At 38.7% G+C, this 15,264-nt stretch overlaps 1 protein-coding gene across 1 annotated transcript in view; it reads left to right on the top strand.

The window, feature by feature from the left end:
- The first annotated feature begins 945 nt into the window (after positions 1–945).
- The window catches only part of RASAL2 (RAS protein activator like 2), a 228,412-nt gene continuing 214,093 nt past the window's right edge, over positions 946–15,264 (top strand). The window contains exon 1 of the mRNA XM_032160902.2: positions 946–955. The gene's annotated coding sequence lies outside the window, so the exon portion shown is untranslated. The remainder of the gene's footprint in view (positions 956–15,264) is intronic.

The raw sequence follows: 15,264 nt of genomic DNA, 5'->3' as shown, positions 1-15,264 counted from the left end.
CGATATAACTAGAGTCTGTCTGATGCTATCAGATGGAAGTATGTTTTTGTTAGAGCAAATCTGTGCAGTACTTTTTTTCCTCAGAATATTTCCAAGGAAAGTTTTATTTACATTCATCATATAATCCTGAAGACCATTCACAGTTTAAATCAGTTTTTTCTATCAGGTTTTATTACAATATTTTTACCATCTGAACATTTTCAGTAGGAGTAACAAATGAACCCATTGTTTCAGATGTGTGAAGTTAAAATAATAACAAGTGCTATTATTTATTGAGGGCTTTACAGTATGCCGAGCACTGTTCGTAATGCTTAATATTTCTCATTTAATCATCACCACATTCCTACATAGTAGAAACCGCATTATTCCATTTTAAAGATGAGGAAAACTGGAGCTCTAAGAAGTTAAGTATCTTGACTAGAGTCACATGGCTGGCAAGTAATAGGATGGGAATTCTTTTTCAGGCAGTCTGACTCCAAACTCTGTGCTCTTAACCACTTGACCTTCATGCTTCTCAAGAATGATAATAATCAGAGTTAACATTTATTGAGTACTTTTCTGTGTTCCAGAAATTGCTCTCAACTCTTTCTGGTGTGTTAACTTATTGAATCAAATAACCTAAGTTGAGGACATGGGTCTTGCCAGGGCTCCAGTTTGACTCTGAGCCTCCCTTTGCCAATGTTTGTGGTTTGGTAACTTCTTCTCTAAAATCGTTTAAAAAAAAAAAATTGAGACAGGGTCTCACTATTTTTCCCAGGCTGGATTCGAATTCCTGGACTCAAGCTATCCTCCCCCATCAGCCTCCTGAATAGTCGGGATTACAGGCCATATGCCACCATGCTGGGCCTCAAAGATCTTTGAAAACAATTGGTGTCTGCTGAAAATCTGTATTGAGTTGTGTTAAACAACTCCATAGGAATTCTAGCACAGGTCTGCGTGTGCCATTGCGCTTTGAGTTAGTATTACCTTCCTTCGGGTATATTCAGGTACTCTTACTTTTCTTATGGGAGAAGTAAAAATCTTAGAGAGTTATGCAGAAGTCTAAGTTTGAACCTAACATTTCAAGTGCTGCTTAGATATTTATAAGGGAAAGATTAAAAACCTTGTAACCAGCATTTCTTTTCTGATTGTTTAAAGCAGTGGATGTACATAGTTAAAAAGTCAGTTCTGCGAAGATTTAAATAAAAATGATCATTCACCTTCCCTATCTCTACCCATTGCCTCAGCTAATTTCTGCTCCACAGAGGCATCCATTGTCAACTCTTTCAGAGGTTCCTTTCACTATTTACCATCATATTTTAAATAACTCATGTATTCATGTACGCATACATGAAACCAAGATAGACTTACACAGTTTTAAACATTCTTTGTTTGGAATTGCCTTTTACTTTTAATCTATTTCTAAAATTCTCTCTAAACCGTCATGCACAAAACTGCGATGTTATCCCCTTGTATAATTTAGAAAATCAGAAGTTCTTACAACCGCCTCTCAGATTTGATAATTTGCTATAGTGGCTCTCAGAACTCAGGGAAACAGTATATAGTATTTACTATTATCAGTTTACCAAAAGGATGTCATAGAGGACACAAATGAACAGCCAGATGAGGAAGTATATAGGGCAAGGTCTAGAAGGTTTCTAAGGGCAGGTGCTTCTGTCCCTGTGGAGTTTTAGGGTACACCAGCATCCTGGCATGTGGATGTATTCACCAACCTGGGAGCTCTCTGAACCCCACTGTTTAGAGTTTTAATGGAACTCTATTACATAGACATGATTGATTAAATCATTGGCCATTGGTGATTAGCTCAATCTCCAGCTTCATTTCTTCCATGGGGGTGTTGGTTACATCTGAAAGTTCCAACCCTCTAATCACAGGGTTGGTTACTCTGGCAACCAGCCCCCATTTGGGGGCCACTAAGAGTCAACTCATTAGTATAAACTTAAGTAAATTTGAAAGGGACTTACTACGAATAACAAAAGATGCCTCTCCAACTGATTACTCTAGAAATTCTAGGGGTTTTAGCAGTTCTGTGCAAGGAACCAGGGACAAAGACCAAATATGTATTTCTTGTTATATCAGAATATCACACTTGCCCAAAATCATGTATAATACATGGAAGATTTGAATCTAGTTATCTGACTATACCACTAAATTAGTGTTTTCATATAACTCACATTTGGCCTTGTTCAAATGTTCAAATGGAACTATATAGTCATGGTTACCTCCTTTTTTTGTTGTTGTGTTTTTTTTTTTTTTTTTTTTTTTTTTTTGAGACAGAGTCTTGCTCTGTCGCCCAGGCTGGTGTGCAGTGGCACGATCTTGGCTCACTGCAACCTCCGCCTCCTGGGTTCAAGCAGTTCCCCTGCCTCAGCCTCCCAAGTAGCTGGAATTAGTTTCCCTCCTTTTCAATGCCCAAATAGTTAATAATAGAAAAACGTTATTGTATGCCTAGTATGTGCAAAGTGCTTTGTTAAGCACTCAGTATGCATTATCTCATTTGAACCTCAAAAAACTCCCTAAAAGAGTAGGTATTTTTATAGTCCCTATTCATAGATGAGGAGATTGAAGTTCAATTAGGTTGAGTAATTTGTCCAGTCTTTTTCAAGTAAACTTTTTATGAAAGGATAATATACACAAAGCACATAAATTATATAGTTGATGTATGGCTTGATGAATTTGCATAAAGGGGCATACCTGTGTAATTTATACCCTGCTCAAGAAACAGAACGTTATCACCATCGCAGAAGCCCACTTATGTCCTGTCCCAGACACGTCACCTCCAAATAGTGACTACTAAACTGACTTTTAATACTATAGATTAGGTTTACCCAATTTTGATGTTTAAACAAAATTATACATCTTTTATGTCTTTTTTTGCTCAACGTTATATTTGTGAGAGTCAAACATATTGTTTTCTGTAGTTATAGTTCTTTCATTCTCCCTGGTATATAATATTTCATTTTATGAATTACCAAAATTTATCCATTTTACTGTTTTTATTTTGGATTGTTTCTAGCTTTTGGCAATTTTGAATAGTGCTGCCATGTATGTTCTTATACATGTCTTTTGACTAAAACATGTCCACATTTCTGTTGGGTATATATCTAGGAGTAGAATTGCTAGATATGTATACGTTGTTTTAGTTAATATTGTCCAACAGTTTTCAAAAGTGATTTTACCAATTTATACTCTCACCCTCAGATCCTTCAATTCCTCAACAATACTTAGTATCTGTTTCATTTTAGCCATTCTGGTGGGTATGTAGTGCTATCTCACTGTGGCCTTAGTTTGCATTTCCCTGATGACTAATGAAGTTGAGCATCTTTTTACATGTTAAATGGACATTGGATGTTCTTTTTTGTGAAGTGAGCGTTCAAGTCTTTTGCCTGTATTCAGCTGGTTTGTCTGCCCTTGTTTCTTTTTTCTCATACCATTTACACTTGGTTTTACTGGACAGCCTTATTCATTTTGATACGGCTCCAATGAGTGGAGGAACACCAGGGCTCTTGTCTCACACCGAATTAGATAAGACGACATGGACACACATGGAGTGGTTTTAAGTAGCGGAGAGTATAATAAGCAAGAAAGAAGAGAGAAGAAAGAAGGAAGAAGCTCCCCTGTACAGAGAGAGAGGGAGGGGGCCTCCAAAGCTGAGAGGAGACCTCAAGTGTGGCAGAAACCAGCCAGGTATATGAAGAGGCTGGAAGAGGCAGTGTTTTATTTACATAGGGCTCAGGGAATTGGTTTGACCAGGCATGTCATTCATGTAGCCTGTGGAAAAAACTGGCCCTCTCACCCTAGCCTTTTAATATGTGAATGCAGAGTGCCATGAGGTTCTATACACTTGGGGAAATGGGGGGCAGCCATGTTGCCAGGCACATGTGGGGGCAAAGGCAAGAGAACAAGGGTAGGAATCGCCATGTTGGGCGGACCCAGTTTCTAATGGCTGGCATTTGTATATCAAAGGTTTCCAGCCCAGCTCTAAGAGCCGGGCTTTCCTGCTAGACAAGAAATGTTTCTGGAGCTGCTTCTAAAGAGACAAAAACTTTCCAAGGACCCCTTTTCCTCTCCATCTGCCTAAAGTAATTTCTTAACTCCTACCACATTTTTTCAATCTATCCATCCTTTTCTTAACAGATTACATTGACTTTCTCCATCCCTGTTCCCTTTTTCTGAAGAAAGAACTTTTGACTCTTCTAGCATTTTATTTCGGCATTTACATCTCTCTCTTAATTCCAAATAATATACATACACTGTTGCTTTTTTATTCATCCATTTTAGACCTTTTTATTGATTTCCTATTATGGCGGATGAGGATTTAGCTATCACATAAAACCGTTCAAACTTCCTCACTATAGGTTTGGTGATTGGTTGGTTTGTTTTTATCAGTATTCAATGTTTGTATTATTATGCCATGCTGAGTATGGTTGAGTATCATTATTATTTTTCCTTCCTTTTTTTTTTGGTTTTTTTTTTTTTTGAAGTTTGTAATTGCCCTTTTTTCCTGTTTGTTTAGTTTTCTTATTACTTATTCTTCTCAGACCTTACTGTAATATTGCATTATATTTTTACTCAAGGTCGATAATCTCAGGTAACCTATCAGATCTAGTGTCTTTTTGTTTTTTTGTTCTTTGTTTTATTTTGTTGTTTTTTTGAGAGGGAGTCTTGCTCTGTTGCCCAGCTAGAATGCAGGGCTCACTGCAATCTCCACCTCCTGAATTCAGGCTATTCCCCAGACTCAGCCTCCAGAGGATGGTCTCAATCTCCTGACCTTGTGATAGCCCGCCTCAGATCTAGTGTTATTTTGCTTTCTTTTCTTTTTTCTTGGAAACATTCCTCATGGAGCCCTCCTATTCTTACCTTTAGGCCTATATCCTGAATAGCTATCATTTTAGGAGTTTCTTTTGCTGTCATTCTTGGAATTCCTTTTGCTTTTTTCATAGGTTGTATTCCTGGTTGTGTGGATCTTCCTCTCTTTTTTTACTTACTTCCTTGCTTTGTTCAAGCATATCCTCCAGTAGTTAGTTTTTTTTGTTTTTTTGTTTGTTTTTTTTTAAGAGACAAGGTCTAGGCCAGGCATAGCAGTTCACACCCATAATCCTAGTTTGGAAAGCGGAGGCAGGAGAATTGCCTGAGGCCAGAATTTAAAACCAGCATGGGCAATAGAGTGAGACCCTACCAAAAAAAATATAAACAAATTAAAAATTAGCAGCTGGGCACAGTGGCTCCCACCTGTAATCCCAGCACTTTGGGAGGCCGAGGCGGGCGGATCATGAGGTCAAGAGATGGAGACCATCCTGGCCAACATGGTGAAACCCCATCTCTACTAAAAATACAAAAATCAGTTGGGCATGGTGGTGAGCACCTGTAGTCCCAGCTACTTGGGAGGCTGAGGCAGGAGAATTGCTTGAACCCGGGAAGCAGAGGTTGCAGTGAGCCGAGATTGCACCACTGCACTCCAGCCTGGCGACAGAGCGAGACTCCATCTCAAAAAAAAAAAAAAAAAATTAGCTAGGTGTGGTGGTGCATGTCTGTCATCAGGGCTACTTGGGAGGATTGCTTGAGCCCAGGAGTTAAAGGTCACAATGAGCTGTGATCACACCACTGTACTCCAGCCTGGGCAACAAAGCAAGACCCTGTCTCTTAGAAAAAAAAAGAGAGAGAGGAGGGGTATTGCTTGCTCCTTTATCCAGGCTGAACCTGAACTCCTGGACTCAAAAGACCCCCTGCCTTAGCCTCCTGAGTAGCTAGGACGACAGGCATGCACCACGGCTCCTGGCTTCCTTCAGTAGTTTTTAAAGATGACACATAGGCAAAAAAGCATGATATGACAGCCTTCAGCATGCCAGTCTCTTTAACCATACTGCTGCAATCAGGACTGGTGGATAGTTATCAACCTCCTATTCTTATTCATTGTCATGTTGAGATACTACTTGCTTCTCTCCTGTATTGGAGCACCTGTTTTTTAAAATACTATATGCTTTTTGTTTTCTTGGTTTACTTTCTATTATGAACTGAGTGTGTCTCCCCAAAGTTATTTTATGTTGAAGCCTTCTATCTGAGTGTACTGTATTTGGACATAGGACCTGTGAGGAAAGTGATAAAGATTAAATGAGGTAATAAGGGTGGGACCTTAATTTAATAGGGCTGTTGCCCTTATAAAGAAGGGAGAGACTCCAGTGCTCTCTCTTCCCCATGTGAGGACACAGTGAGAAGGTGGCCATCTGTAAGCCAAGAAAGATTCCTCATCAGGAACTGAAGTGGCCAGTACCTTGATCTTGGACTTCACAACCTTCAAAACTATGTGAATATAAATTTGTGTTGTTTAACTCACACCATCTATAATATTTCGTTAAGGCAGCCTGAGCAGACTAAGACATTCTCCTGTTTTGAAGGGTGATATCTTCTTGTCAGACGCGTGTGAACCAGTGCAACTCTATCTTAAATAGGAACTGGGTACAGTGAGGCTGAAACTTACCGGGCTGCATTCCCAGATGGTTAAGGCATTCTAAGTCACAGGATGAGACAGGAGGTCAGCACAAAATACAGGTCATAAAGACCTTCCTGATAAAATAGGTTGCAGTAAAGGAGCTGGCCAAAACCTGCCAAAACCAAAATGGTGACGAGAGTGACCTCTGGTTGTCCTCACTGCTACACTCCCACCAGTGCCATGACAGTTTACAAATGCCATGACAACGTACCCTTATGGTCTACCAAGGGGAGGCATTAATAATCTACCCCTTGTTTAGCATATCATGAAGAAATAACCATAAAAATGGGCAACCAGCAGCCGTTGGGGCTGCTCTGTCTATGGAGTAGCCATTCTTTTATTCCTTTACTTTCTTAATAAACTTGCTTTCATTTTGCACTGCGGACTCGCCCTGAATTCTTTATTGCGTGAGATCCAAGAACCCTCTCTTGGGGGTCTGGATTGGGACCCTTTCCTGTAACACTCTGGTAGGATATTTTTCCTGATTAGCAGTTCGTGGTAGGCAAAATTTTTGAGGCCTTGATTATCTAAAATACTTTTATTCTCACACTTGGTTGTTAGTTTGGCTAAGTGAATAATAATCTAGGTTAGAAATACTTTTCTGTCAGAATGTTGAACTCATTGCTCCATTGTCTTCCAAATTCCTGTGTTGCTTTTGAGAAGTCCAGATCTATTCTTATTCCTGATGTTCTATACGTAACTGTTTTTTTTTCTTACTGATATATTTTGGTGGTCATCTATTTTCATCAATTTTGCTGGACACTCAGTGGGTTTCGATCTAGAAACTCACATCATTTAGTACTGAGAAATTTCACAAATGATTTCCTCGTTTCTGTTTCTTCTTGCCTAGTATTTTTATCTTGACGATCCTAGATTGGTTTCTCAGTTTACCTTTTTCTTTTCCATCTTTTTGTCTTTTTGATCTATTTTCTTAATTTTATCTTTTAATTATGTTACTGCATTTTTTTCATTTCTGCTATTATGTTTTTAATATACAAAAGATCTTTTTAGCTCAGTGTTGCTTTTTATTAAAAAATATCTTATTTTTGTTTCCTGGATGCCATTTTTTCCTGTATCTGTCTCTTAGAGGATAACAGTGTTTTGTTTTTTCCCTGTATTGTTTGTGTCTCCTTCAAGTTGCCTTTTTCTGTGTCTCTCTTTTTTTTTTTATCTCTATATTCTTCTGCTAGAAGCTTTCTTTTGGTTCTGGTAATTCTTGTTGGTCTGCTTCAGATTAACAATGAGAGATGAGAAAGCTTACTGGAGGATCTAAGTGCAAAGATGGACCTTACCCATTTTAAGGGCTTTACTATAAGGTGACCTGGAACTGCTATTTGTCGGGGGAACCCTTTTGTTAGTATCTTTAGTTCTTTTCTCTTGGGGTGGTCTGATGCCCAGAGTGTTCTTCTAAATTGCCTGTGTGGAATGTAAAAGTCTAATTTTGAGAGTCAAATGGGAGTTCAAGAGAACTTTGGGGGAAGCTCATGTCTTATATGTTTAGAGTAGCCTTTTCTCAACTGTGACAATTACTCTTTTGTCCACCATTTTATTTTACCCTCCCAGGAGAGCAAACCTCCATTCTTTTACCTGGGTTGGGAAGGGACATTTATCTATATAATGGGCGAGAGGATCTTGGTACTCTGCCTCTTAAACAGATTTTATACTACCCCTCTTCTCCATTGAGAGCTACCTAGTACTGGCCTATCCCTGAACCTTTCAAGGATTCTGTGGTTTAAATTAGGTTGGTTCTTAGCTTTTCTCATTCTTAATCTAAGATTCTGTTACTCAGGCCTGCTAAGTCAGTTACCACTTGAACATGTTTCTTCTAGCTTTTAAACTTTTATTTACTTTTTCTTTATTTCCATTCTAACTACTTTTGTGGGTCCATGTCTCTGTCTCTCCGTATATAAATTTATCTTTACTGTAGTTTAAGTTGGGTTTTGAAAGGAAGTGAAATTATATATGTTCAATCTACTGTTTTAACCAGTAGCTGCCATATATTTCTTAAAATGAAATTTGAATAAGGCATTATGGAGCTCTTGGAACAATTCCAGTTTTTTCTGTAGGCCAGAGTTAGAGATCTTGGCCTTAGACAGATGGATCTAGCATTTGGCTTGACTTTATCTGACTAGATGTGACCCAAACTAAATTTCTCAGCTTCTTCCTCAAACTTGTTCTTTCAGAATTCCTAATCTCAGTAAATGAAACCTCTGTTAACCTTTTGACAAAAATGCAAATCAGTGGTGTCATTCCTCTGTTTAAAATTCTTCAGATGCTTCCCATTGTTCATAGGATAAAAATCAACCTCCTTAACCTGGTTTATAGGGCTCTGCATGATCTTGCCCCAAACTTTTCACTAGCCTCCTATCTCTGCACTACTTCCTTGCTCTCCAAAACTGCTTCAGCCATAGGGCCCCCCCTTTCAGATTGTTGACGCAGGACCACCGTCTTCCTCAAGGGCTTTTACATCTGTGGTTCCTTTGTCTGAAATGCTAATACATTTCCCTTCACCACCTACCATTCTTCCAGCTGTAATAATGCCCAAGCCTAAGTCTATTGCTTGTTGAATGTTCTCACAGCACCCTACACTGCTTTTTTGTAGTGTTTATCAGAATTATTTTAAGTTAGTTGTATACTGATTATACAGTATTTGACCCCATTAAGTTGATGTTCCATGAGTCCAGTCACTAGATCCGTCTTGTTCATTGTTATATCCCCAGGCTTGAGTACAGTGCTTTACTTACAATAAACAAATACTCATTGAACTTAAAAATAAAGGAGAAGCTTTATTGATATGCTAGAAAAAAATCCCAGACTATACATCAGAATAACTGAATTCTAAGATAGCTATGCTAGGTGTGTAACTTTGAGCAAGTAATTGTATAATTCTCAGCCTTATTTTATTTATGAATTAAGGAAGTATGATTTATTGATCTCTAAGATACCTTTTAACTCTACATTAAAGGACCCCCCTTTCCCTTTCTATTCATTTCTTTTCCAGTTGGCGTTTATTTTTATTTATTTTCCTACTTAATACTCATAAATCATTTCTTCCTTATGTTCATTCTTTTTATTCTCTGTAATATGAATATATTCCTTGATATTTGAACTCTCACTTTAGTTCAAGATGGGCTTGAACTACATTTTCTTTTCTCAATTAAAATCCAAATATTTGGCCAGGCACAGTTGCTTAGCCTGTAATCCTAGCACTTTGGGAGACCAAGGCAGGCAGATCACTTGAGATCAAGAGTTCGAGACTAGCCTGGCCAACATGTTTAAACGCCATCTCTACTAAAAATACAAAAATTAGCGGGGTGTGCTGGCACATGCTTGTAGTCCTAGCTGCTCGGGAGGCTGAGGCAGGAGAATCACTTGAACCCAGGAGGCAGAGGTTGCAGTGAGTGAGCTGACATCGCGCCATTGCACTGCAGCCTGGGTGACAGAATGAGACTCCACCTTAAAAAAAAAAAAATCCAAATATTTGCTGTAACGACTTGGAATTTTTTTAACCTTCAATTGACTATCCAGATTAAAATATTACTAAAAGAACCTGCATGTGTTTTGTGGCCAAAAACATAAGTGCCACACAAATGTGGTTGGAGAACATAGACTTATTGTCCTGTATCAGCTATGTTCCCAATAGGATTGTGTTTCATGATTATATTAAGGGTTTTATGCAATCTTAATATCTTCTAAGATAATGGAAAAGGCTGCGAAAAGTAGGTATGCCTAGGAAATTAGAAAAATTCTTACTTTGAAGAAAATATATGTGATAAAGGCTAATGAGGCAAAAACCATGAACTTGGCCATGCATATGTCCTCTTGCACTGTGTGTATGACTTTTATAAAGAAAATTATGATAATGGTGTTAGTTTTAGAAAGTCTTGTAATTTGTTTAATTTTATTAAGTCTTATTTGCATTCATTATGTATCTTTAACAAATTATTGTTTATTTACCTTACAGTACAGCTTTGTAGTGTCGAAGGGAATGTAACTTGTGTCTGATGTATATACGATGTGTAAACATACCCACTAACAGGTTCACCAAATATTAAACAATTTTATATTGGCATTTTTAATTTGGAACTTTCTGATGGGTTATATATAGGAGTTTAAGAACACTTAATATTTGGGGAAACTAATTTGGAGTTTTAGATGGGTTTGAACTAAATTTTCTTTTTCCGTTTAAGAAATCATAGAATATAGGCTCCTGTTACATGAAAATTTGCCATCCAATGCATTTTCGGGAATGGATTAGATTTGGATAAGAGGGAGGTTTTTCTATTTGTGTTGGCCGTATTAAAGAGAAAAACTAAATGCTGCTTCTTACTGCTTTATAGCCTTGTATTGTAGGTGTTTGTTTCCTACCACTCACTTGAGGTCAGTGGTTTGTCATAAAAAGAAAGGTTTTTCACTGCTGATATGAGTCATCTAAGTTGTGCTCATCGAATTGGATTATCTAATTCCTAGTGAGTGATGGATAAGATTCTTTAGAGATGCTTGTATTATCACCTTGATAGTTTTCACTGTAAGCTCAACGATTTGTGATTCAAATGTGTCTCAATTCAGAAAATATGCATATGTAGCTTTGGATTCTATTGCACTTGATGCTATAAATAGAGGTAGAGCTATTAAAGATTTTTAATGCTGCCATACTCTTGACAACTTTTATTTCTAGTGTAGCCTGCCTTCTTCTGCTTTCTTAGGTAAAGAGGTGAGATCACAGCACTGGTTGTGTAACCAATTGCTAAAAAATCAGACACTAATTTCTCAATAGTGAAATTAGTGTCTGAGTTCACTCTTTTTCACCCTCTCCACTAAGAATCACATTCCTTGAAAAGCTCTAATTCTTTTCCCACACCAGCTGCCCCTAAAGGAAAGTGATGCGATCCAATTCAAAAAGAGGCAAGCATGAGGATGTATTAATATATAGAGAGATACTAAATATAGCAAAAGGAATGTACATTAAATGGTGTTTGAGATTAAGTCTTAGTGTAGTTCATTTTTGTCAGTAACAGAAACGAGACATGAAAATGATCTTGAGTTTTTATCACTTAGTAATATAATACTATGGTCATATTTTAAGTGCCATGCTAGTTTCTTCTTATGCTTTTCTCTTTCTTTTCTTTTTGAGACAGGGTCTTGCTCTGTAACCAAGGCTGGAATACAGTAACACAAATCACAGCTCACCACAGCATCGACCTCCCAGGCTCAAGCAATCCTCCTGCCATAGCCTCCTGAGTAGTTGGGACTAAAGGTTCAAGCCACCACACCTGGCTGATTTTTGTACTCTTTTTGTAGAGCCAGGGGTCCCACTTTGTTGCCCAGGCTGGTCTTGAACTCTGAAGCTCAAAGGATCCTCCTGCTGCTGCCTCCCAAAGTGCTAGGATTACAGGCGTGAGCCACCGTGCTTGGCCACTTTTCTTAAATTAGCACAATATTTATTTAAGAAAAAATTGTAGATAGGCTTTTATTTCCTTCAAAGGATTAGTATATAAGTGACTTATTTTATTTTGAATATTTTATATTTTTCTGTTTAAGAGGTTTAGTATGAACTGTAGATTATGACTGATCTATTGGGATTGAAGAACAGGCTGTGATGGACTGCCATTTGTCATTTTACTGCTGGCACCATTCGTGAGACTCCATTCAGTTAACTAGGCCATATAGTTGCTTAAGCAGACTTGGCTCAATGTGGAAATTAAGAGACTTACCTCTTTTAAGAGACTGGGTTGTGCTATGTTGCCCCGGTTTGAGTGCAGTGGCTATTGAGAGCACAGTCATGCACCCTACAGCTTCGATCTTCTGAGCTCAAGTGATCTCAGCTCCCGAGTAGCTGGGACTATAGAGGCATGCCCTGATATCCCAGCAGGACTTATTTCTTCGAATGCATATTTAAGAAGTGGAAGAAAACTATATGATCTGCTTTGCTTGCATTTCATGGCACATGTGATCGGGGCAGTGCAAATTGTTGTAGTGATGTGGAAGGGAGAAGCAAGGTAGAACTATCGTGGAAATTGTTCCCCATCCTTACCATCTTCTTAAAATAAGTAATGGCACCAAACTAAAATGAGCTCTTCTATAAAGAGAAGTGTTACCTTTATCAAATATCAAGTGTCTGCCATAAATAAGTCATGCCTTCAAGGAATTTATTACTTTTTTACCAGATAACTCACTCTGACCTGTGATAGAGCAGAGTTAGAACATTCATGCTGAACTGTGCTGCAGCTGAGACTGAGAGGGAAGCAGCAGCAGAACTCTGCAAATGTTAGACTAAAGGAAATTACTCACCAGAGAGAAGTATCACATGTTATCTCTTTCCTGCTCTCTCCTTCTCTTAACAAGGGTGATAATGAGCATAGTGGATGTACTAACTAGACACCAGTGATCAAGTAGGTCGTAAATTGAGCCTCTGTAGTTGACAAGGAAACTAAAGTGGTTAGCTAAGGTTAAAAGACACAATATAAATTTATTTCAGCAAATAGTTGTGGTCTCATAGTAAATTTATGGTAATGTAAGGATTAAGACTTGTATTTCCATGAAGGCAACCATTTCTGACCTAATGACTTTATATCTTAAACATATTGAATGATTACTTAGTATCCATATTACTCATCAAGGTATGAGGGTGGCCATATTTAAATCCACTGAGGCCCTTTATTTGTATGAACTATAATATAATTTGCCAGCCCAAATGTTCACTGTGTGTCAGGACAAAGCAGAGTTCACAGGTACTGTGTTTTGGGTGGTTATCAGTCTAAGAAAATTTTTGTTTGTTGTTCTGGAAATGTTATTTTCTGACATTTTGACAGAATATAGAGGGTGGTAAGGTAATGAAGGGATAAAATAAGTAAAATTAAACTTTAAGTGACCTGACTGGATTTTCCTTTCCTTTTGTACTTTAAGAATGAAAGAGGGCCGGGCGCGGTGGCTCACGCTTGTAATCCCAGCACTTTGGGAGGCCGAGGCGGGCGGATCACGAGGTCAGGAGATCGAGACCACGGTGAAACCCCGTCTCTACTAAAAATACAAAAAATTAGCCGGGCGTGGTGGCGGGCGCCTGTAGTCCCAGCTACTCGGAGAGGCTGAGGCAGGAGAATGGCGTGAACCCGGGAGGCGGAGCTTGCAGTGAGCCGAGATTGCGCCACTGCACTCCAGCCTGGGCGACAGAGCGAGACTCCGTCTCAAAAAAAAAAAAAAAGAATGAAAGAGAGTGACTTAACTGATGGCAACTACACTAGGTCTTAAGCAGACAACATTAATACATTTATAAAATAATTTGAGCATAAATCTGCAGTATATTGTGGACTACTTCTCAACCACATTACATTTTTTTTTTAATAATTTTTTTTTTGAGACAAGGTCTCATTCTGTTGCCCAGGCAGAGTACAGTGGTGTGATCATGGCCCACTGCAGCCTTGACCTCCTGGGCTCAAGTGATCCTCCTGCCTTAGCCTCCCAAAGTGCTGGGATTACAGGCATGAGCCACTGTGCTCAGCCTGTTAACAGTTATTGACATTGTTAAGAATCATCTCCACATAGCAACTCTAACATTATTTCTTCTATTGTATCAGAAATTGTCTATAGAAGATAGCCATGTGTATGCCATATTTTTAAATCTGCATGTCAGGGGCAAGGATTTTATTGTTTATTAAAAAAATAAAGAACTGCCTTTTAAAAAATAGCTTGTTGGCTGGGCAATAAAAACAAGGATTTTATTGTTTATTAAAAAAATAAAGAACTGCCTTTTAAAAAATAGCTTGTTGGCTGGGCACAGTGGCTCACGCCTGTAATCCCAGGACTTTGGGAGGCCGAGGCTGGCGGATCACAAGGTCAGGAGATTTAGATCATCCTGGCTAACACAGTGAAACCCCATCTCTACTAAAAATACAAAAAATTAGCCAGGTGTGGTGGCGGTCGCTTGTAGTCCCAGCTACTCGGGAGGCTGAGGCAGGAGAATGGCGTGAACCTGCGAGGCAGAGCTTGCTGTGAGCTGAGATCGAGCCACTGCTCTCCAGCCTGGGCGACAGAGTGAGACTCTCTCTCTCTCAAAAAAAAAAAATAACTGTTAATTGGCCTATTAATATGATATTAAACATGAATGCCTGTTAAAACTGTTATGAACATGTTGATGGAAAGAAAAATACAATCCTCCCACCTCAGCCTCCCAAGTAGCTGGGACGACAGGCATGCACCACCATGCCTGGCTGATTTTTGTATTTTTTGTAGAGATGAGGTCTCACTGCGTTGACCAGGCTAGCCTCAAACTCCTGAGTTCAAGTGATCCACCCACCTTGGCCTCCCAAAGTGCTGGGATTATAGGCATGAGCCACCATTCCTGGCCAGATGTTTTTGCTTCTGTAATAAAGTGATCACTTTAATTCTTAGCTTTTATGAAGTAATACTTTTTGACTTTGGGTTCAAAGCCAAAACAAATCTGGTCATTGAAATTTCAGAGTTGCAAAGAATTTGCCATTTCTAAGCCAGGTTAGCTGTGGTGTGGGAATAAAAACGTATATATAGACACAGAAAAATATAGATCTGTCCTTCCACAACAGTTCAGACTTTTGCAGTTCATACCGATTATCTGTTGGGAATGTGTTTCTCTTTTAGTGTATTAAGACCTTCCCTATTTAGATAGATTTCCCAAAGCTATGCTGTTGTTATTTCTTTTTTTAGGTTGGCACTAAGATAGATGAAAGGCCCCCGAGACTGAATGAAACATTAGAGTTTGTATTAACTGGGAAGATTCTCTCTATAGAATCCCTTTATAA

Source organism: Hylobates moloch, unplaced genomic scaffold (genome assembly GCF_009828535.3).
Source record: "Hylobates moloch isolate HMO894 unplaced genomic scaffold, HMol_V3 SCAFFOLD_8, whole genome shotgun sequence".
Classification (NCBI taxonomy): domain Eukaryota; kingdom Metazoa; phylum Chordata; class Mammalia; order Primates; family Hylobatidae; genus Hylobates; species Hylobates moloch.
This window is presented reverse-complemented; position numbering and strand designations above follow the sequence as displayed.